The sequence below is a fragment of the Castor canadensis genome, chromosome 7, assembly GCF_047511655.1.
Source record: "Castor canadensis chromosome 7, mCasCan1.hap1v2, whole genome shotgun sequence".
NCBI lineage: Eukaryota > Metazoa > Chordata > Mammalia > Rodentia > Castoridae > Castor > Castor canadensis.
Genome location: NC_133392.1, coordinates 129,601,674 through 129,623,500, shown reverse-complemented (window position 1 = coordinate 129,623,500; position 21,827 = coordinate 129,601,674). Strand labels below are relative to the sequence as shown.

General features: G+C 36.8%; 1 protein-coding gene across 4 annotated transcripts in view; it reads left to right on the top strand.

Annotated features, from left to right (window-relative positions):
- Positions 1–21,827, top strand: part of St3gal3 (ST3 beta-galactoside alpha-2,3-sialyltransferase 3) — a 196,689-nt gene that overhangs the window by 21,471 nt on the left and 153,391 nt on the right. The gene's annotated exons all lie outside the window — the stretch shown is intronic.

Sequence of the window (21,827 nt, the reverse complement as noted above, 5' to 3'; positions counted from 1 at the left end):
GGACTATTGGCTTCATTTTCTTACCTAGTTACTCTTAATCCCTTTCTTCCATTTGAGCATTTTATCTCATGTGTTACATAGTGTTTTCCACATAGCCTGACTCCTCTGACTTTTGTTTCTATTCATCAAATGTCTCCTGTGACACAGGTTTGCAGTAGAAAAACTGACATTGATCAGCCCCATCTCTTTATGTTCTGTTCTTGGCTATAGCTTGAACTATCCTGCAGAAAACCATACATGTTTTTTCTTTTGGCTATTTCATCTAATCTGAACTTGCTTCAGGAAATATTCTGTGGCTTATTCTGATTCCCAGTGACTTGTCTTCTCAAAAGTAGTTTTATTATTTATTTATTTTTGTGGTAGGAGGGTTTGAACTCAGAGCCTACACCTTGAGTCACTCCACCAGCCCTTTTTTTGTGATGGGTTTTTTCAAGATAGGGTCTTGTGAACTATTTGCCTGGGCTGGCTTTGAACTGCAGTCTTCCAGATCTCTACTATCGGTACCTGGCTAAAAGTAGTTTTATTTTTACAAACATCTACTGGATACTAGTATATAACTCACTAGAGAGTAGAGTTTACTAGATACAAGTCAGGTACAAGATTAAAATGAGTTGGAAGAGGCAGTTGGCAACTGACCTGTTACTGTACTAAGGCCTTAACATGGCAACTATTCCTGTGATGTAGTTCAGGTATTTCTCTTATGGTCCAATCATCAGAGGCAGTTTTAAGTCAAATTTTAAGTACAGTGTTATTTATTGTTTTATATAGAATGTTTAAGTGCCTCTTAATTGTCATTAGTTACTTTGTGTTTCAAGAGTTTATTTAAGTTGCTTTGCACTAATTTATTTCTAAAATCAAGAAGACTACCCAAGATAAGGAGCATTTTTGAATGTCTTTTTTGGTGGTAATACTAGAGTTTGAGCTCAGGGCTTTGCACTAGATAGGTAGATGCTCTACCACTTGAGCCACACCTCTAGCAAGTGTGTTTTTATCAGTGTAGAATCCTGTGGTTAGAAGCACTCTCTATATTTAAAATGGTGGATCCATCTGTATCCATAGTTTAGATGGAAAATATGTGAAAAGAACAGAGGTCTCCTTTTGTGTAGAGACATAACTAAGAATCAGATAATGTTTTTCTAGAGAAATACAGAGGAAATTAACATCATGGAAGACCCATGGTGTGTCAGATATTAGACTAGACAATTTACAAATTTTATTTCATCTAATTTAATTTTTAATACAGTTCTGTAAACATGCCTTTGTTCTCCATTTTCCAGTTGAGTAAACTGTAGCACTTAGTTTAATTAATTTGCTAAGGTCACACAGCTAATTGTTGGAACTGAATTGACCTCTGATTTTCTGTCTTTAAAACCCATGTTCATTATTTTATTGAAAAGTATAGTAAATATTAAGAAGATTTAATTCCATATTCTACCTGGTAAATCGAAAGGAAGGGGTGCAGAGAAAAAGTAATAGTTAGGAGCAGAGTAGCGAAAGAAAGGAGGAAAATAAAAGGAAGGGAAAGACAGGAAGAAGGGCCTCCAAGTCAGATGTTTAACCTGAAAGGCTTCAAGTAGGAGATCAGTCTACTTAGCAACATATTTTTTATTACTATATGATTCATTCAACTACATTGTATCTATGTATGAAGATGGTACAAGGAAATGCATTGAAAACTGTTGAAAAATAGTGGGGGAGGTGGGAAAGGGAAGGAGTAATAGTGAGTTAATCCGATTTAAAGTAAAATATATTCCTGTGTGAAATACCATGGTGCAGCCCCTTTGAATAATGAATACGTACACACAAATGAAGGACAGGTATGTAGAAAAGGTTCTACTCAGGGGTGGGTGCTACTGGGAGGCAAGAGGGTGAATATGGTCGTATCTAGTATATTTGTATGAAAATAGAACAATGAAACTTGGTGAAATTGTTTTAAGAAGAGGGGAAGAAACACAGGGAGAATGATGGAGGGGGTGAATCTAACCAAGGTACATTGTAAGCATATATGGAAATGTCACAATGAAACCCCCCTACAACTAATATAATGTAATATAATGTTTAAAAATAAATTATTCATTCAATAAATAGAGTGTTCCTTTTATGTACTGTCCTTGTACTGTCCTGGGTAAACCAGATGTAAGATGAGCATAGCTCTTCATGCGTTCAGCCCATTAACATGAGAAAGTATCAAAACAAGTATCATAATGTGTTAAGTTCTAAAAGAGAAATCTGTGTGAGATGCTGTCAAAGCACAGAAGTCTTCCAAATAGGAAATTTATGGTTTTATTAATTCCAAGGTATATTGTAGAGAGATACAAACTGCTTTTTTTGGGCAGCTTTAAAAAGCACATGACAAAGTCTTGTTCAGATTGCCAAAGCTAGGGTCAAATGTTTAACCTGAAAGGCTTCAAATAGGAGATTATCGTAGTAATCAATCTAGGGTTTGGTTTTTTTTTTTTTTTTTTTAGTACTGAGAACTGAGCCCAGGGCCTTGTGCATGCTAGGCAAGTGCTCTGTCTCTTGAGCCACAACCCCGTCCAGTCAACCTGTTTTAAAAAGTTCTATAACATTATCATATTTGTAATGTGATATAATATATATGCATATATACCTATATATATGTATGTATTTAACATACACATATTGTTAAAATTAATAAGAGTTAGGCAGACTTCAATTTCTTCATCTCTAAAGTAAGGCTAAAATACTTACATTTCTCTTTGTCCTGATACTATATTCAGTTCTGCTTTGGAAAAGAGTTAGGTAGTTGCTTCTTATTAGACCTGATACTGGCCTTTCATTTCATGAAGGCTATCCATATTTTATTAATTCTAAATTTTATTTATTTTTAATAATCTTTCCTAGATTTGTTTCCTGAGTTACAGAATCTTTAAAAATTCATAGTACTGTGCTTATAAATTATATTCACCCCTATATTTATGAAAGATCATATCCAGAAAGACTACAAAATCTGCATATTGATCCAGTTGTTATGGAGAATACCATCTGGCAAGTAAGTTGGAAGTTGGATAAGTTGGATTGATATTAAGACAGGTTGAACTACCTTAGTAGACATCAGACACTATGTTAACTTAGTTTTCACTCTTAAAAGTGAAATAGGAGCTGACACTTCTGGCCTGTGGCCTAGAGAGGCACTCTGCTTCCTGTGATGATGGAGCATCTGATGTCAGAACTAGTTCTCCCTCCATAAAAAATTATACAACTGGACAAAATAGATGAATCAATTGTGTCAAACAAGAGACAGTAGGTACAGGAAATTTCAGTTCCTAAGAGAAGGAAAACTCCTGAGCTGAGCCCCACAGTGCCAGCTCTTGGGGCACAATTTCCTACCTGCTCAGAGAGCAGTATCTGAAGAGGATATAGTGATTTCCACTTAGCTGAGGAGGCAGAGAGCAGAATTCAGCATAGCCGAAGCAGTGGGAATCTAGGATGGACCATCAGGGTGGGTATTAGAAGTCTGTGGGAGAATGAATACCTGTGAGTCTGGGCTATGTATGTATATATATATGTACATAGGGCAGAGCCACCTGAGGCTTACCATATGTAGCAGCTGCTACAGTATGAGAGTGGAAAAGGATACTAGATGAAGAGTAGTGTTGGGGGAAAAGCAATGCCAGAGACATTGAAGATCTTGCCCTACCAGAGTGGAAAGATCTCATCAATACTATGTTAACGTACTAGGATCGAGCTGAGACACTGGAAATCCTATGCCTTAAGAGTCAAGAGCTCACCCATGAGTAAGATCTACTCTAGACCCTCTCTAACAATTAGGCTTAATGCCAACTCTCAGTTAGACCAACTTCAAAGTTTGGGTCCCCTCAAGTGAGAGAAGTCAAAAATAGTGTGGAATTTTCCTCAAGTTATAAGTTCAGTGTCATTGGGTAGTACTTGAACTACTTGCTAAAATCAACACTCTTCAGAGGAAGATTTCAGTATTCATAGTTTCCATGTGTAATATCCACAGGGTAAAATGATTAATAAAAAGTTAATAAGAGGCAGCTGGACATAGTGGCGCACACTTATAATCCCAGCACTTGAGAGGCTGAGGTAGGAGGATCATGAGTTACATAGTAAGATCCTGTCTTTAAAAATTTAAGTAAATAAACAGAAAAGTCATTAGGACTCAACAAAGAAACAAATAAAATGTGATCTATATTCAAGAAAAAAACCTGTCTGTAGATAAGATGGCCCCAATGTTTGGCAGACAAAATAGCAATTACAAGTATATTCAAAGAATTATAGAAAAACACAGTGAACATTAAACAGTCTTAGCAGAGAAATGGAATTAATTTTTAAAATGCAGATTTTAGAACTGAAAAGGGTAGTAACTGAAATGAAAAATTTTACTTAACATCGGATTGGATATAACAGAGGTCAGTGAACTTGAAAACAGTACAATAGTAATTATCCAATCTGAGCCACAGAAAGAAAAAATAATGAAAAATGAACAGAGCCTCAAGGATCTGAGAGATAATATCAAATGCTCTACTGTGTATGAGAACTGAACAGCAAATAAATAAATATTAAAGAAATAATTGCTAAAAAGTTCCCTAAATTTGATTTTTTAAAAAATGGACTTAGCGATCTAAGAACCTCAGCAAATCTTAAGAAGGGTAAATATTGGGCAAAGGAATCTAGGCACATCATAATTAAACTTCTAAAATCTAGAAAGAGAGAATCTTGAAAGCAGACAGGAAAGGAGGCATTACATTTAGGGGTAAGAGTTATCACTGACTTCTCACCATAAACTGCAGAGGGCAGAATAAAATGAAAGATTATAAAAGCGTTCAAAAGAAACCCAAAATGTGTCATTCCATAATTTTTTAATCAAATGAAAATGCCCTCTAAAAATGCAGATGAAATATGGCATTTTAAAATCAAGAGAGGTTAAGAAAATTTATTATCAACAGGACTGCATTACAAGAAATGCTAAAGGATTTCCTTTAGGCCAAGGGAAAGAAACTTGGATACACAGGAAAAATGAAGATCACTGGAAATGATAAAGAATGGGAAACATAAAAGACTCTTGTTCCTTCTCATAGTTTGCTTAAAAGACAACTAATTGAAGCAAAAATAACCTAGTAAAGTGAGGTTTTGAACTTATGTTGAAGTAAAAGATAATGACAATACTTGCATAGTAATGGGGATGGGCAAATGGAATTATATTGTTGTAAGGTTATTACATTTGTGAAAAAGGAAGTAAATGGGAAGTAGGGGATGTTGTGTAAAGTGAGAAGTGGGAAGGGTAAAGTAAATATGAAATGTCAGATTGAAGAGGTATTATACTGACTCTAAATAGTATCTGGTAAGTTAAAGACAAGTCATTAGCCCTAGAACAACTACTTAAATAGCATAACAAAAAGTGATATATCTAGGAAGCCAAGAGAAGAGAACACTTGAAAATATTTAGTTAATCCAAATAAGAAAGGAAACTTTGGCACATCCATAACATGGATAAGTCTTGAAGACATTACATTAAGTGAATAAGCCGGTAAAAAGGACACTTTATTCCATTTATTAGATATATAGAGACAAAAAGTAGAATGGTGGTTGTCAGGGGCTGAGGACAGAGGTGTGTGGGGAGTTAGTGTTTATTGGATACAGAGTTTGAGTTTTACAAAATGAAGAGAGTTCTGAGATGGATCATGGTGATTGCTGCACAGCAATGTTGATATACTTTATGCTGCAGAACTGTACATTTAAAATGGTTATAATGTTAAATTTTACATTATATAGATTTCACCATGATAAAATTAAAAAAGTAATAAAGGCCGGGTATAGTGGCTCATGCCTATAATCCCAGGTACTCTGGAGGCAGTGATTGGGAGGATTCTGGCTCACGGTTCAAAAAAGTTACCAAGACCCCATTTCAGCAAACTAGCTGGGTGCCTATATTCCCAGCTATTTAGGGGTTGTAGATAGAAAGAAATTCTAAACCAGGTATGGTGGTACACAGCTATAATCTCAGCACTCAGGAGGCTTGAGATAGGAAGATTGTGAGTTCCAGGCCAGCCCTAGCTACATAGTAAAACCCTGTCACAGAACAACAAAAATTCTAAAGAAATTCTTAAGCAAATTTAAGACATACGACAAACTAGAAAAATATTTTCAGTATATATGGTAGATATGAAGATTACAATCTTTTTTTTTTATTTTAGTTTTTTATTTTGGGACTACAGGCACATGCCACCACATCTGGCTTTATATTGTTAATATATATAAAGAGCTCATATAAGTTATTTGGAGAAAAAGAGCACTTCAGTAGAAAAATTTATAAAATATATAAGCAAAATAATTTCATAGCAGAATTACACATGGCTAGTGATCATAGTTATGAATGTTTATTCTTACTGATTTTTAAAGAAATGTAAAGAATAAAATGACTGTTGTTTTACCTTCTATGTTGGTGAAGACTTCAAAACGATAATGGCCTGTGCATGTGTGAGTAAGCTGTTAGTCTCATGTATTGTCAGTATGAATACAGCACACATACCTGAAAGGCAAGAACTATCATTTTCAAATATGCTTTCCTTTCAAATAGGTTTACTTGCTAAAAAAATATGGTTTAACAGTGGTTTTACTTCCTGAAGAAATACAAAAAAAACATGCAGTGATGTATGTACAAGTATACACATTGCATTGTTGTTTATGAGAAAAAAAAGGAAACAACCTGAAAAGCTAACAGATCATTGAATAAATGATGCAATTGGCCTTCCAGATATGCAGGTTCTGTATTCATGGATTCATCAACCACAAATAAAAAATACTCAGAAACAAATCATGTCTGTTCTGAACATGCAGATTTGTTTTCATTGTCACTATCCCCCTAAATAATACAGTATGTCAATTATTGGCATAGCATTTGCTTTGCATTAGGTATAAGTAATTTGGACACGATTTGGAGTGTATGGGAGGATGTGTATGGGTTATATGCAAATACTGTGTCTTTTTTTTTTTTTTTTTCAATACTGGGGTTTGAACTTAGGGCCTACACCTTGAGCCACTCCACCAGTCCTTTTTTGTGATGGGTTTTTTTGAAATAGGGTCTCACAAACTATTTTCCCAGGCTTCGAACCGCAAACGTCCTGATCCCTGCCTCCTGAGTAGCTAGGATTACAGGCGTGAGCCACCAGTGCCCGGCATAAATACTGTCTTATATATGAAACTTGAATATTTGTGGATTTGGGTATTAGGAAGTAGGTCCTAGAACCAACTCCCCATGGATAATTCTATATGACTGTAGTGGCACGCCCATTGCTGGATAGTCTATCCATTGAAAGGGGTAAAATAGAGCTTTATATACTGACATGAACAGTATTATAAGGATGATCTTTTACACACATACTCAAATGCACTGGAAATGTACTCCCAAATACAAAGGTCAATCCCAGACCTCATTTGCAAGAAGCTCAAAATCATTAGCAGCAGCCAGGCACCAGTGGCTCACGTCTGTAATCCTAGCTACTCAGGAGGCAGAGATCAGGAGGATTGTTTGAAGCCAACCCAGGCAAATAGTTTTCAAGACCCTATCTCAAAAATCCCTTCACATGAAAGGGCTGATGGAGTGGCTCAAGGTCTAGGCCCTGAGTTCAAACCCAGTACCACAAGAAAAAAAAAATCAGTAGCAGTAAATGTTTATTGACAGTTAGAATATTCCTAACATATTCTGTGTCACGTCTTTGTGATAAAATCTATATGGTACTGCCCTGAGGTTCTTATAATCTAGTAGCACTGTGGGATTACAATGGGTAGCATGTTTTGAATGTTTAGCTATGTACTTAGAACTTAGAATGTTCTAAAGTATTTGTTAAGTGTGTTTGGCAGCATTTATACATTTTATAGGTAAGAAGAGTGAGGCTCAACAAGGTGGTACCTTGTTTGAGATCACACAAATGGAGTGGTAAAAATCTGGATGTTCTTATCCAATTTTACAGATGGGGAAACTGAAGGGAGTTTTTTGTTTGTTTATTCATATGTGCATACAATGGGAAACTGAGTTTTAAGTGAGTTGGTCATGATTGAGACAGGGGTTGAACTGAAGTCTCCCTGTCTTCAAAGTTTATGCTCTGAGTATTAATACTGAATATTTGAAGGTTCTGAGTGTTAGTTTATCTGTTTGATGTACTAAGTTCTTTTTCCTGGGCTCTTTTTCTTATAATTCCCTCATTTATTTGATCCTAGCAGACTTAAGGCAAAAGGCCTCTTGGTCTACTTACTCATCTATTTTCAGTTTTTAGTGGAAAAAAAAATCTGAGTAATAAGGGTGGAGTAGCTCTCTACAAGTAAAATTTTGGAATTATGTAGTAATCTACCTCATATTTGAACAGTAATTCATGAACACCTTGAGGTCTTGTTATTATAAAATTATGTCAGAAATCTTATTGCTAAAAATATGCACCAGCACTAATTGTAGAATTAATAGCTAAACAATCTGCAGCAAACTGCACTAATGGCTAAGCTAATTCAAATTTATAACTTAAAAGCAAGAATAACAGTGATTTTATACCATGTCCAAATTAAGACAGCACTAGTGACACACTGATAATTAGACTCTATTTCTGAGAATTATAGGGGTTTTTTATGTGTGGGCACGAGTGAGAGTAGCTAGCTATGCAGTAGAGTTGGATATTTGCACAGTTAATGCAAACTCTGTTCTTAATGTACTATAGTACATGTTAATGAAGTGCAGTTTTCAGTGTTAACTGTATCATGTTTTTGTAATTCAGATTTATTTTGTGGCTTTCTAATAATTAGGTAAAACCTAATTGTAAATAAAAATAAGTTTGTGGAATTCCCTGTGTCACAAACAGTGAACTTGTATTTTTGGATCAGATTTTGGTTTGCAGACCTTTAGAAGAACCCATCAGTAGGCCACGGACCATACTTTGTTCTGAGCAAATGCGATGGTGGGAAGGGTAAAACATCTCTGTTTTCTCTCTTCTGTTTCTATTACTTTTGTAATTTTTGCTGACCTGAAGTCAAAACTTTATGTTACAGCAATCTCTTCTAGACTTCTTTTGTTTTTTGGTTTTTTTTTGCAGTACTGGGGTACTAGGGCTTAAACTCAGGGCCTACACCTTGAGCCACTACACCAGCCCTTTTTTGGGATGGGTTTTCTTGAGCTAGGGTCTCAAGAACTGTTGGCCCAGGCTAGCTTCAAACTGCAGTCTTCCTGATTGAGCTCTGCCTCCTGAGTAGCTAGGATTCACTGGTGCCCAGCTCTTCTAGATTTCTGACCTTTTGTTACTGTTTTTTTCCTTCTTTGGTTTTAGCTCTTCCTGCTTCTAATGAGCTGTTCTTTCTGAAGGGCCTCTTCTAACCAGTACATTATATCACACAGTTCCTCAGTGTCCTGAATTGGGAGGGCTGCACCTGTGTGTGGGAATGCTTAGGTATAGCCTCCTGCTGTATTTGGAAGCTCTGTACCCCTTTCTACCCAGACCCTGCTCCTGGTTTGGTTCACTCTCAAGGACCTTACTGGTTCTGGCTCTGATTCTTTCTCTTTCTCTCTCTCTCTCCACCCCACCCCCTTCCCTCTCTCTCTCTCCAGTCCTGCTACCTTTAAAAGATCACAGTTAGAGAAATCTAGACCTATATATACCCAGATTCATTTCTCTCTGTGGAGAGGAAAGGAACTTGCCCTCTCAGATATTAAAATGTTCTTAATGCCATGCTATAGAAAATAGTAGTGTTGATACTAAGCCAAAAAGAATGAGCAGTTTGAAAAATAGAGAGCCAGAGACAAAAGCCATGTATATAGGAATTTAACGAGCATAAAGGTGGCACCACAAGTCAAAGGGGAAGGGAGCCAAGCATGGTGGAACACACCTATAATCCCAGTACATAGGAGTCTGAGGCAGGGGATCACAAGTTTGAGGCCAGCCTGTAGTACACAGCAAGATCCTGTCTCAAAACAGAACAAAACAACTCCCTCCCTGACAAAACCAAATATAACAGAGGAAGGGAGGAGGCAAGTTCCAGGCAAAGAAACCTTTGTAGAGGAGAAACTCAAAGGAGAAAGGGGATACTGTTTCACTAAATGAAATGGAGTACGACTGACTTCATATTAACTCCATGTACAAACTGTAAAGATTTAAATGAGAATGGCAAAATTAAAAATAAAAGATTATCTTTCTCATCATGCTAGTCACTTTTTCCTTTTTCCCATTGCTGTTACAAATACCTGAAAAGAGCTGAAACGGAGGAATTAATATTATTTTTTTGGCCATATGGGATTTGAACTCAGAACTTCATGCTTGCAAAGCAGGCACTCTACTGCTTAAACTACATCTCCAGTCCTTTTTGTTCTGGTTATTTTGGAGATGGAGATAGGGTCTTGTTTTTTTGCTCAAGCCAGCTGCCTGGTCTGCGATCTTTCTTTCTTTTTTTTTTTTTTCAGTACATGGCCTACACCTTGAGCCACTCCACCAGCTCTTTTTTTTTTTTTTTTGTGATGGGATTTTTTGAGATAGGGGCTCTCAAACTTGCTTCAACCACAATCCTCCTGATCTCTATCTCCTGAGTATCTAGGATTATAGGTGTGAGCCACCAGCAGTTTGCTTGTGATCTTTCTATTTTAGGCTTCCTGTGATAGCTGGGATGACAGGCACACATCACCACACCCAGCTCACTCTTTGTTGAGACGGGATCTCACAAACTTTTTGCCCTGACTGCCCTGGAACCAATCTTAGCCCCTTGTGTAGTTTGGGACAACAGGTGTCTGCCACTGTGCCCAGCTATTGGTTGAGATGGGGATCTCGTGAACTTTTTATCTCAACTGGCCTTGAACCGAGATCCTCCTGATCTTAGTCTCTTGTGTAGCTTGGAAGGATAGGTATGTACCACTGCGCCCAGTTATTTGTTGAGATGGGGTCTCACAAACTCCCTGCCCAGGCCTGACCTTGAACTGCAGTCCTCTGATGTCAGCCTCCCAAGTAGCTAGGAATATAGCTGTGGGCCATGGGTACCTGGCTGAATTTTTCATCTTGGCTCTTGGTTTCAAAGATTTCAGTCTTAAGGACAAAAAAATTGATGAATTTGTTTAACTCAAATTTAAGGATTTTGTGCTATTAAGGACATCATAGATAAAGTTAATGTACAGATAATATACTAGGAGAAGAAATTTTTAATATTTAAAATTCACAACGGTTGTTATCTAGAATATACAGTACTCCTGCAACCAAGAAGAAAAACGTAGCAGTCTCAAAAGAAAATGCACAAATAATTGGAATAGTTTACCAAATTAAAAAATGCCTAAGTCTGACTAAGCACATGAAGAGATACAAAAATATGGGCCAAAATAAATATCTACATTAAAACAAAATACAACTTTATATCTCTTACAAAAATTAGAACTTGTCAAGTGTTGGCAAGAATGTGAAAATATTGTAATTTGTGTTCTATGCTAGTGGAAAAATGGTATAACCATCTGGACAGCCATGTAGTAATAACTGAATTAAGTATATTCATACACCTTATTTAGCTCAGCAAATCTTCCCCTGTATTTATATTTCACATAACTTATCAGAGACCTGCATTATTTGTAGACCAGGGAAATTGTACATCTAATTATAAAATTTATATGGATGAATACATGTCCATCCTGGGGGTGGGGGCAAAAAGTTGGATATTTATATCATGAAATGAAATGTAACAAAAAAATAAAAGTAAAAAACCTTGCAGATAAAATATGTGGATAGAATATAAAAAAAATAGTTTGAGTCGAAAAAAGAAATAGAATAAAACAATTTTGTTTCTGTAAATTAAAAGGATATACATACAAAGATTCTTAGGATGCAAAAAGCATGAACCATAGTTTAAAAATTGATAAATTAAACTTTATCAAAATTAAAGTTGTCTACTCTTCAAAAGATATAATTAAAATAATTAAAAAGCAAGCCACAAAATGGGAAAAAATACTTTTATATAATATTGTTGTAAAAATTCAATGCTTGTATATGTTTATTTCTAAAATACATAAACAATTTTTATTATTTAGTAAGAGCTAAACATCCTAATCAAAAATGAGAAAAAGATTTGAAGAGGATATATAAGTGACTCATAAACATGAAAAAATTCTCAACTTTATTAGTCAGCAGGGAAATACAAAATCACACTAACACTAGAGACTCATCAGAATGGCTGAAGTTAAAAAATATAGTAAGTTGCTGGCAAGAATATGAAGCCAATAGAATTCTGATATATTGCTGTTGCAAATTCAAAATAATGCAACCACTTTGCACACCAATTTGGCAGTATTCTAAAAAGACAAACATACAGGCGTTGAGAATGTAGCTTAGTGGTAAGAGTTCCTGCCTAGCATGTACAAGGTCTGGGTTTGATCCCTAGAACCTCCAAAAACAACAAAAACATGTACAATAGGCAAATGATACAGTCATTCCATTCTTAAGTATTTAAGCATGGAAAAAATAAATGTAAGCATATGTATATATAAAGACCTGTACCTCATCGCTGATAACAGCTTTATTCCCAATAGCCCCCAAATGGAAAACAACCCTGATGTCTATTGACAGGTGGATGCACAAACAAAATTTGGTATATACATGGAGTACTAATCAGCAGTAAAAAGGAACCAACGTGATAAATGAAACATCATGGATGAATATCAAACTCATTATTCTGAGCAAAACTAGATATAAAAGAGTACATATTGTATGGTTCCATTTATGTAAAGTGCAACTAATAATTAGTAACTTAAAAGCAGATTAGTAGTTGTCTGTGGTAAAGAGTGAAGGGAGGGATAGATTGTAAAGGGCCACAAGGAATTTTTTGAGATTGATGGAAATAACCATCAATTGATTGTAAGGTTGGCTTTATAAATGTCTGTCAGAACTCTTCAAATTGTACACTTTAATTTAATGCAGTTTATTACATATATATGATTCCTCAATAAAGCTGATAAGAAAAATTACATGACATAAAACATACATGTATTAAAAGAATGTAAATGATACACACACTTTATCCAAAATAGGATGACTGCCTTCTCTTAAGAGGGAAATGGTGAAGAGGGGAATAAGAATTATGGTTTAGTTTACATTTTTCATGTGGCTGGTATGGAACTGAGTGTGGCTGAATAATTGTTTCTGTACACCTGTATGTTCCATGATAATAGGAAGACAGCCTGTCTAGCACCAGGAAGAAGGCCCTCAGAGAGCAGAGTGGCCAACATTTACACTGAACCCCAGAAAACACTGCTGTGAGAAGTTAAAGAATATTGAAGTAGATATACCATGGTCATTGGTCAGAAGACATGTTATTGTTAAGATATTGAATCTTCCCAATTTGTTTTAAAATTCAGCATATTCTTAAAGGAAATGCAAATTAAAACCATGCTAAGATTCCACCTCACCCCTGTTAGAATAGCCATCATCAGCAACACCACCAACAACAGGTGTTGGCGAGGATGTGGGGAAAAAGGAACCCTCTTACACTGCTGGTGGGAATGTAGACTAGTACAACCACTCTGGAAAAAAATTTGGAGGTTACTTAAAAAGCTGGACATCGATCTACCATTTGATCCAGCAATACCACTCTTGGGGATATACCCAAAAGACTGTTACTCCAGAGGCACCTGCACATCCATGTTTATTGCGGCACTATTCACAATAGCCAAGTTATGGAAACAGCCAAGATGCCCCAGCACTGATGAATGGATTAAGAAAATGTGGTATCTATACACAATGGAATTCTATGCAGCCATGAAGAAGAATGAAATGTTATCATTCGCTGGTAAATGGATGGAATTGGAGAACATCATTCTGAGTGAGGTTAGCCTGGCCCAAAAGACCAAAAATCGTATGTTCTCCCTCATATGTGGACATTAGATCAAGGGCAAACACAACAAGGGGATTGGACTATGAGCACATGATAAAAGCGAGAGCACACAAGGGAGGGGTGAGGATAGGTAAGACACCTAAAAAACTAGCTAGCATTTGTTGCCCTTAATGCAGAAAAACTAAAGCAGATACCTTAAAGCAACTGAGGCCAATAGGAAAAGGGGAACAAGTACTAGAGAAAAGGTTAGATCAAAAAGAATTAACCTAGAAGGTAACACCCACGCACAGGAAATCAATGTGAGTCAATGCCCTGTATAGCTATCCTCATCTCAACCAGCAAAACCCCTTGTTCCTTCCTATTATTGCTTATACTCTCTCTACAACAAAATTAGAGATAAGGGCAAAATAGTTTCTGCTGGGTATTGGGGGGTGGGGAGAGGGAGGGGGCGGAGTGGGTGGTAAGGGAGGGGGTGGGGGCAGGGGGGAGAAATGACCCAAGCCTTGTATGCACATATGAATAATAAAAGAAAAATGAAAAAAATAAAAAATAAATAAAATTCAGCATATTCTTGAACTAGGGGTGTGGCTCATGTGGTAAGGTGCCTGGTAATAAGCACAAGGCCCTATTACCACTTTAAAAAAAAAAAAACAAAACACATCCTCAACCAAAATCCGAGAAAGTGCTTGGGTGTTTTTTTTGTTGTTGTTGTTGTTGTTAGAAATTGACAACCTAATTATAAAATTTATATGGAAATACAGGGAACATAAAATAGTCTAAAACATTTTGAAAAAGAACCAAGTTGAATGGTCTGCATTAGTTGCTTTCAAAGTGTATTATAAAGCTACACTAACTAAGATGAAGTGGTGCTGGTATAAAGATAGTCACATAGCTCAATGGGAGAGAAAACAGTCCAGATACAGATCCTTGCATGTATGGCCAATTGATTTTTGACAAATATGCCAAAGCAGTTCAGTAAATGTAGTATACAATCTGTTCAATAAATATTGGCACTAAAAAAAAAAATGAACCTTGACTCTTATTTCTCTTCTTATACAAAATTAATTTGGAATGGGCCATACACCTAAATGGAAGAGTTAAAACTATAAAATATTTATGTATTTATTAATTGATTAGTACATACTGGGTATTGAACCTAGAGCCTTGTGTGTGCTAGGCAAGCACTCAACCACTTGAACTACACCCACAGCCCTGTAAAACTTACAGAACAAAAGGTAGGAGAGAAATCTTAGTGATCTTGAGTTTGGTAAAGATTTCTTAAATAGGGATTAAAAAGCATCATTTAAATATTAGTAAGTTGGACTTCATCTAAAATAAAACCTTGGGCTGTGGGGTGTAGCTCAAGGGGTAGAATGCCTGCCAGGTAAGCATAAGGCCCTGAGTTCAAACCACAGTGCCACCTCCCCTCACCCCCCACAAAAAAGGAAAATATTTAGCTTGTGATCCTCCTCTTCAGCTTCCCAAGTGTGTGACAAGCTACAGACTGGGAGAAAATTTTGTGAAACATATACAACAAAGGACTTACATTTTGAATATAAAAGAATTGTCTTCAGTAATAAGAAGACAAAGAACCAGTTAAAAATGAGCAAAGAGCTGGCGCTGGTGGCTCATGTCTGTAACCCTAGCTACTTGTGAATCTGAAATTAAGAGGATTGTGGATCAAGACCAGCCTGGTCAAATGGTTCTCAAAACTCTATCTCTGAACTATCCAGAGCAAAATGGACTGAAGGTGTGCCTCACGTGCCTACTTTTAAAGCACAAAACTCCAAGTTCAAACCACAGTCCCACCGAAAAAAAGAAAATATCCAGAGGAAAAAAAATATCTTCAAAGTTACAATCCTTAGACTGCTGGCTTCTCATGAGCAGCAATAAAAGCCAGAAGACAGTGAACTGTTTTATCTTTTCTAAAGAAAACAGCTGTCAGCCTAGAATCTGTATATGCAGTAAAACCATCTTTTTATTTATTTATTTTTTTTTGCAGGGAGTATTGGGGTTTGAACTCAGGGTTTCATGCTTGGTAGATGGGCACTCTACACTTAAGCTGTGCCTCCAGTCTATAGTAAAGCCATCTTTTAAGAATCAGACACCTGCCTAGCCAAGTGTGAGGCTCTGAATTCAAGCCCCAGTACCACAAAAAAAAAAAGATTCAGACAAACACTGAAGAAAATTTACTACCAATAAAGGAACTTAAGTAGTTACAGCTTTCCAAAGGAAGATGCAGGGAGGAACAATGAGCAAAGAAACATGTGGTAAAGCTGGGTATGGTGGCACATACCTGTAACAGAAGCATGAACCCAAGGCCAGCCTGCGCTTATAGCAATACCCTGTCTCAAAAAATAAAACAAACCAACATCACAAATAAACAAAAGCCACATATGTATAAATCTAGGAACCTCCTCCAAGGAAATAAATATTGTCCAATTAGCTTTTGGCATCATTCTACCAATCAGTTATAGAATTTAAATTGAGAGAGGTGTTAACAGAGTATGTGGGTTTTTTGTTTTTGCTTTTGTTTTTGTTTTTTTGGTGCTGGGATTAAATTTAGGGTCTTGGTAGGCAAGCACTCTACTACTGAGCTACATCCCAGACCTTGTTCTGTTTTTAAAACCAGTGCTTTGCCAGGCCCGTGGTTTCTTGAGACAGAGTCTCATTATGTAGCCCAGGCTAACCTCAAATTTGCAATTTTTTTGCCTCATCCTCTCAAGTTGTGCTTCACCACACCCATCAAGAGTTAAAGTGTTTGTTTGTATTGTTTGGTAGTATAGTTAGATATGTTTTGTTAAGTTAAATATGCAGGTGACATTTTTCTATGTTAACTCCTCCAACAAAAGAAAGTATGTGTGGCGTGCATAATAAGGAAAAACGTTACGAGGAAAAAAAGAAGGCAGGAAAGTCAGTAAAAGAAAAAATAGGGCTGAGGCAATAGAGTGCCTGTCAAGCAAGTGCAAAGCTCTGAGTTCAGATCCCACTTCCACCAGAAAAAAAATGTGGAAGGAATAGACGAGTACTTAACATTTGAAAGAAAAGGATGAACCTATTAGTAATTTAAGCCAGGAGAGCCTGCTTGTCAGATGGAGTCTCCCTGAGCAAAGCAGAGAGCTGTCTTTTATGGAAACAGTGGTTCTTATAGTTTGCTCACAAGTGTTTTCATGTTAATAATGAGATGCCGATTGCCTATTTCCCTAGGTCAACATCTACACTGATACTACAAGGTGTGGTGGGTAGGACCACTTATACTATTGCACAAATCAAAGCAGGGGCACCAAACTATACTATTTCTCACTGCATTTTCACTGCTGCATAGTCTTTTTTGTGTGTGTGGCAGAACTGGGGTTTGAACTCAAGGCCTTGGTACTTGCTAGACTCCACCACTTGAACCATACCTCCAGTCCTTTTGAACTTTACTTATTTTTCAGGTAGGGTCTTGAATTTTTGCAGGGATAGTCTCAGACCTTGGTCTTCCTCCCTACAGCCTTCCGCATAATTGGGATTACAGGTGCTGCCACCATGCCTGGCTTTTTGTTGAGAAGAGTCTTGCTCACTTTTGTGCCAGGGCTGACCTGGAACCATTATCCTCCCAATCTTTGCCTCCTGGGTAGCTGGGATTACAGATATGAGTCGCCATGGCCCAGCCTCACATAGTCTTTTTAAAAACCCAGTTTTACTTCTTTTTTGCAGCACTGGGACTTGAACTCAGGGCCTCATGCTTGCTAAGCAGGTGCTCTACCACTTGAGACACTCTGCCACCAAACCCAGTTTTACTTAAGAATGTTACTGATGACACCACAGGTTCAATTAAATTTTGACTTTTGAATATAGATCATTTAACTCAAACACAATGAAATGGGAAGTATATATGAAGCACTGCTTGTGGGCACTGAACTTTTATTGTCTGAAGGAAAAAGCACTTGTGTGATTATTTAAGCTGCAAATCAAGCTAGCTGCTCATGTGGAAATGCCATTTTTACTTGAAAAAAGTGACTAATAGACAAATTCTGGTAGGCTTAGATATTTGGCAGACCTTTTCTCAAAAATGAATGAAGAGAACCTGGCATTTCAAAGGAAACAGCTGGCTATTTTTTCAGTGATTTGAACTTTCAAGTGAAAATAAGAATTCTGAAAAACTTGTATGGGCTGCATAAGCCTGACCCTTTTCTGATAAGATCAGTAGTGTGATGTTTTGATGTATAATCAGTGTGAAACATTGAAAGACATACAGAACTCAATGAACCAATGATGCCCAAATGACCACTGTTAGGATGTTACAAAGTTGGGCATGGGTAGGAGAGCCCTTCAAAGTATAAGTCAGACCAGTGGATCTTAATAGGATTGAAAGTGCCCACTTACACACTTCTAGGGTCCACACTAAGACTAATTAGGAAACTATCACTTTGCGAGTTTTGGTTTGTATCAAATATGCTAGCACAATCATTGGAAAAAGTTATTGTAATACTCTTCCTTTTTCAATTTATCTGTGAGAGGCCAAATTTTTTCAGGTGCTTTATTCAAAACAATTACTGACAGATTGAGTGTGGAAACAAATGAGAACCCAGATGTCTTTCTTTCTTTCTTTTTTTCTTTTCTTTTTTCTTTGCTTATTTATTTTGGTCCTTTGAGATGTGATCTTGCTTAGCCTAGGCTGAACTTGAATTTGGGTTCCATTTCCCATTTCCCAAGTGCTGGATTAAGCCATGCACCACCAGTTTTTTTTTATTAAGTTGGAAATGAAAGAGATTTGCAAAAATAGTAAATAATGCTACTCTTTGCAGAGTTTTTTGTTTTGGAAAATACAATTTTTTCATAAAATTATGTTGCTTATAGTAATGTTTAATTGTTTTTGTTAATATTCTTATTTTTTTGACAGTACTGGGGTTTGAACTCAATGCCTCAAGGTAGATACTCTATGATTTGAGTTACACCACTGACTGTTTTTGTTAGTTTTAAATGAATTAGTGAATATTTTAAAATTTTATTAGTTTAAATATCTAATAATATTAATGTAACTATTTACTCACAGACAAAAGTACTCTTGGGAGTCCTCAATAAGTTTTAGATTGAAAAGGAGTCTTAAAATCAAACATTTAAGAACCACTGTTTTGAAGAGTCATCAAAGTAGTAGAGGACTACCAGAACTTAATTTAGGGATTCACTGACCTTTAGCTGTGGCTTCATAACCAAGTAAGGTTGTTGTTGATTGGATAACTTTAAGAGGCACAATCATTGAAGTTGTTAATTGGCTGACTTTCTGAAGTTAGTACACAGAGTAAAACTATCATTGATTAATTTGGATGGCTTTAAAACTACAGACAGTCCCTTATTTTTGATGACTCAACTTTATTTTTACTTTATAGTAGTGCAAAGATATGTGTTGTGTAACCATTCTCTTTTCACTTTTAGCAGAGTATTCAATAAATCACATGAGATATCCAGCACTCTTATGTAACAGACTTGTGTTAGATGATTTTGCCCAACTGTAGTGGGCAGTGTAAACGTTTTGGGCACATTTAATAAGGCAGGCTAGGCTAAACTACAATATATGAACATAATAAATGCATCTTTCTTTCTCTCTCTTCTTTCCTTTCCTTTCTTTCCTTCCTTCGTTCGTTTGTTCCTTCCTTCCTTCCTTCCTTCCCTCTTTCCCTCCCTCCCTCCCTTTCTTCCTTTCTTTTTCTTTCTTTCTTTTTGGTACTAGGGTTTGAACTCAGGGCCTTGTGCTTGCTAGGCAGGTACTCTATGACTTGAGCCATGCTTCCAATCCTTCATTTTCAATTTACTATATTTTCAATTTAACTGTGATTTCTCAGGACATAACCCTGTTGTAAGTTGAGGGGCATCTGTAGTTCTGGTGGTTGCTTTGTACTATAGAAGAAGAACAATCAGAGCAAGGCACAGGTGCTTCACATCTGTAATCCCAGCTACTTGGGAGGATCAGGGTTCAAGGCCAGCCCAGGGGACACCCTGTCTTAACCTACAAACTGAACATAGTGGCTTATGTGAGTCTACAATCCCAGTGCGCCTGCAATCCCAGCAACTCTGGAGGCATAGGTAGGAAGATCACAGTCCCAGACTGGCTCCTGGGGGAAAAAGGGAGACCGTATCTTAAAAAAAACATAATAACCTAAAGCAAAAAGGACTAGAGGCATGGCTCAATGGTAGGGGCTTTCCCAGCAAGGACAAGGCCCTGAGTTCAAATCCCAGTACTGCCAAAGAAAAGAAACGAAATGAAAAAGAATGTAGCTGCTCAATGGTAGAGTACTTGCCTAGAATATACAAGGCCCAGATTGGCTGCCAGACACAACAATAAAACAAAACGAAACAAAAAACTCAACCGTACTTTCTTAGGTGGTTAAGAAAAATTGAAAGCACAACTCTTATAACTCAGAAGACAACAAATAACCTACTTTTTTAAATGGACAAAGAATATGTCTTATTTCTTCAAAGAAGATATACAAATGGATCAGCAGCACATGCATCATTAATCATTAGAGAAATGAAAATCAAAACTACAATGAGATAGTACTGAACAGCATGTAGGATGGCTATAATCCAAACAGCAGACAATGACAAATATTGATGAGGCTGTGGGGAAGTTGGAAATATCATGCAGTACTGCTGGGTGCAACCTCTGGAAAACAGTCAAGCAGTTCCTTAAAAAGTTAGACATAGAAGGCTCTGTGAATGGAGCTCAGTGGTAGAGTACTTGTCTAACATGTATAAGGCTCTAGGTTCTATTTCCAGCAGTGTAAAAAAAAAAATGAACATAGAGTTAACATTTGACCCAGCAATGTCGCTCCTAGATTGACACTCTGGAGAAATGAAAACATGTTCACATTTTTTATTGTATTATAATAGACCCAAATGGAAACAAGCCAGCTATCCATCAGCTAATGAATAAATAAATAAATGTGAAATGCTATCCAAATTAAAAGGAATGAGATGTGATATATGTGGATGGCCTTGAAAAAATTATGGCAAAAAAGACCATACGGTGTGGTTCCATTGAGGTGAAATGTCTAAAATACACACATCGCTAGAGACATAAATTAGAGGTTACTTAGGACTGGGGAGATAAGAAGGGGATACCTCAAGGATATAGGCTGTCAAGGCCAACTCAGAATGGGCAGAGGAATGTTCTTTGGGGAGCTGTATAGCTTCAGTAGTTCATTTTCTGTTGTTAATAGGATCTGGAAGCCTGGGAACTCGGGTAAGATGTCACAGTCACAAGCTATTACAGGCTGGGCTTGGAATTTCTTTGGCTAAAACCTAAGTAACTAATTATAAAATGAAAATTTGGAGGGAGTTGTCAGGATTGAACTTGGTCTCATGTACTATAAGCAATGCTCTACCACTGAGCTATGCCTCAGCCCCTTGTTTCTGATTTGTTTTTAGATAATTGTACAAATGTGAATGTGGTCTCTGTATTTGATGATGTTAAGAAATTAACTTTGTTAGATGTGAAAATGATATTGTGGTCAAAGGAAGTGTCTTTGTTTTGTGATTATGTCCAGAAGGATGTATTCAGCAGTGTAACAGTGTAGTGTTAAGAGACTTGTCTTATTTTTTATTTTTTATTTTTTTGTATTTTTAGGCTTTGAGTTGCTCTGTTTTATGCCTCTGGTATATAGTTTAGCAAGATGGTTTTCTTTTCTTTTATGGGGTAGGAGGTACTGGGGCTTGAATCCAGGAACTTACGCATGTTAAGCATAGACTCTACCATTGAGCTACATCCCCAGCCTTAATGAGATGGTTACTAAGATGCATGTACCTCTAACTTTTTATGATTCCCTCTAGACTTTTTAAATTTTTTATTTTGGATGGTACTGAAGTTTGAACTTAGGACCTCATGCTTGCAAGGCAGGTCCTCTACTACTTGAGCCACTCCACCAGCCCTGTTTTGTGTTGACTATTTCGGCGATAGGCTCTCTTGAGCTATTTTTCCAGGCTGGCTTCGAACTGCAGTCCTCCTGATCTCTACTTCCTGAGTAGCT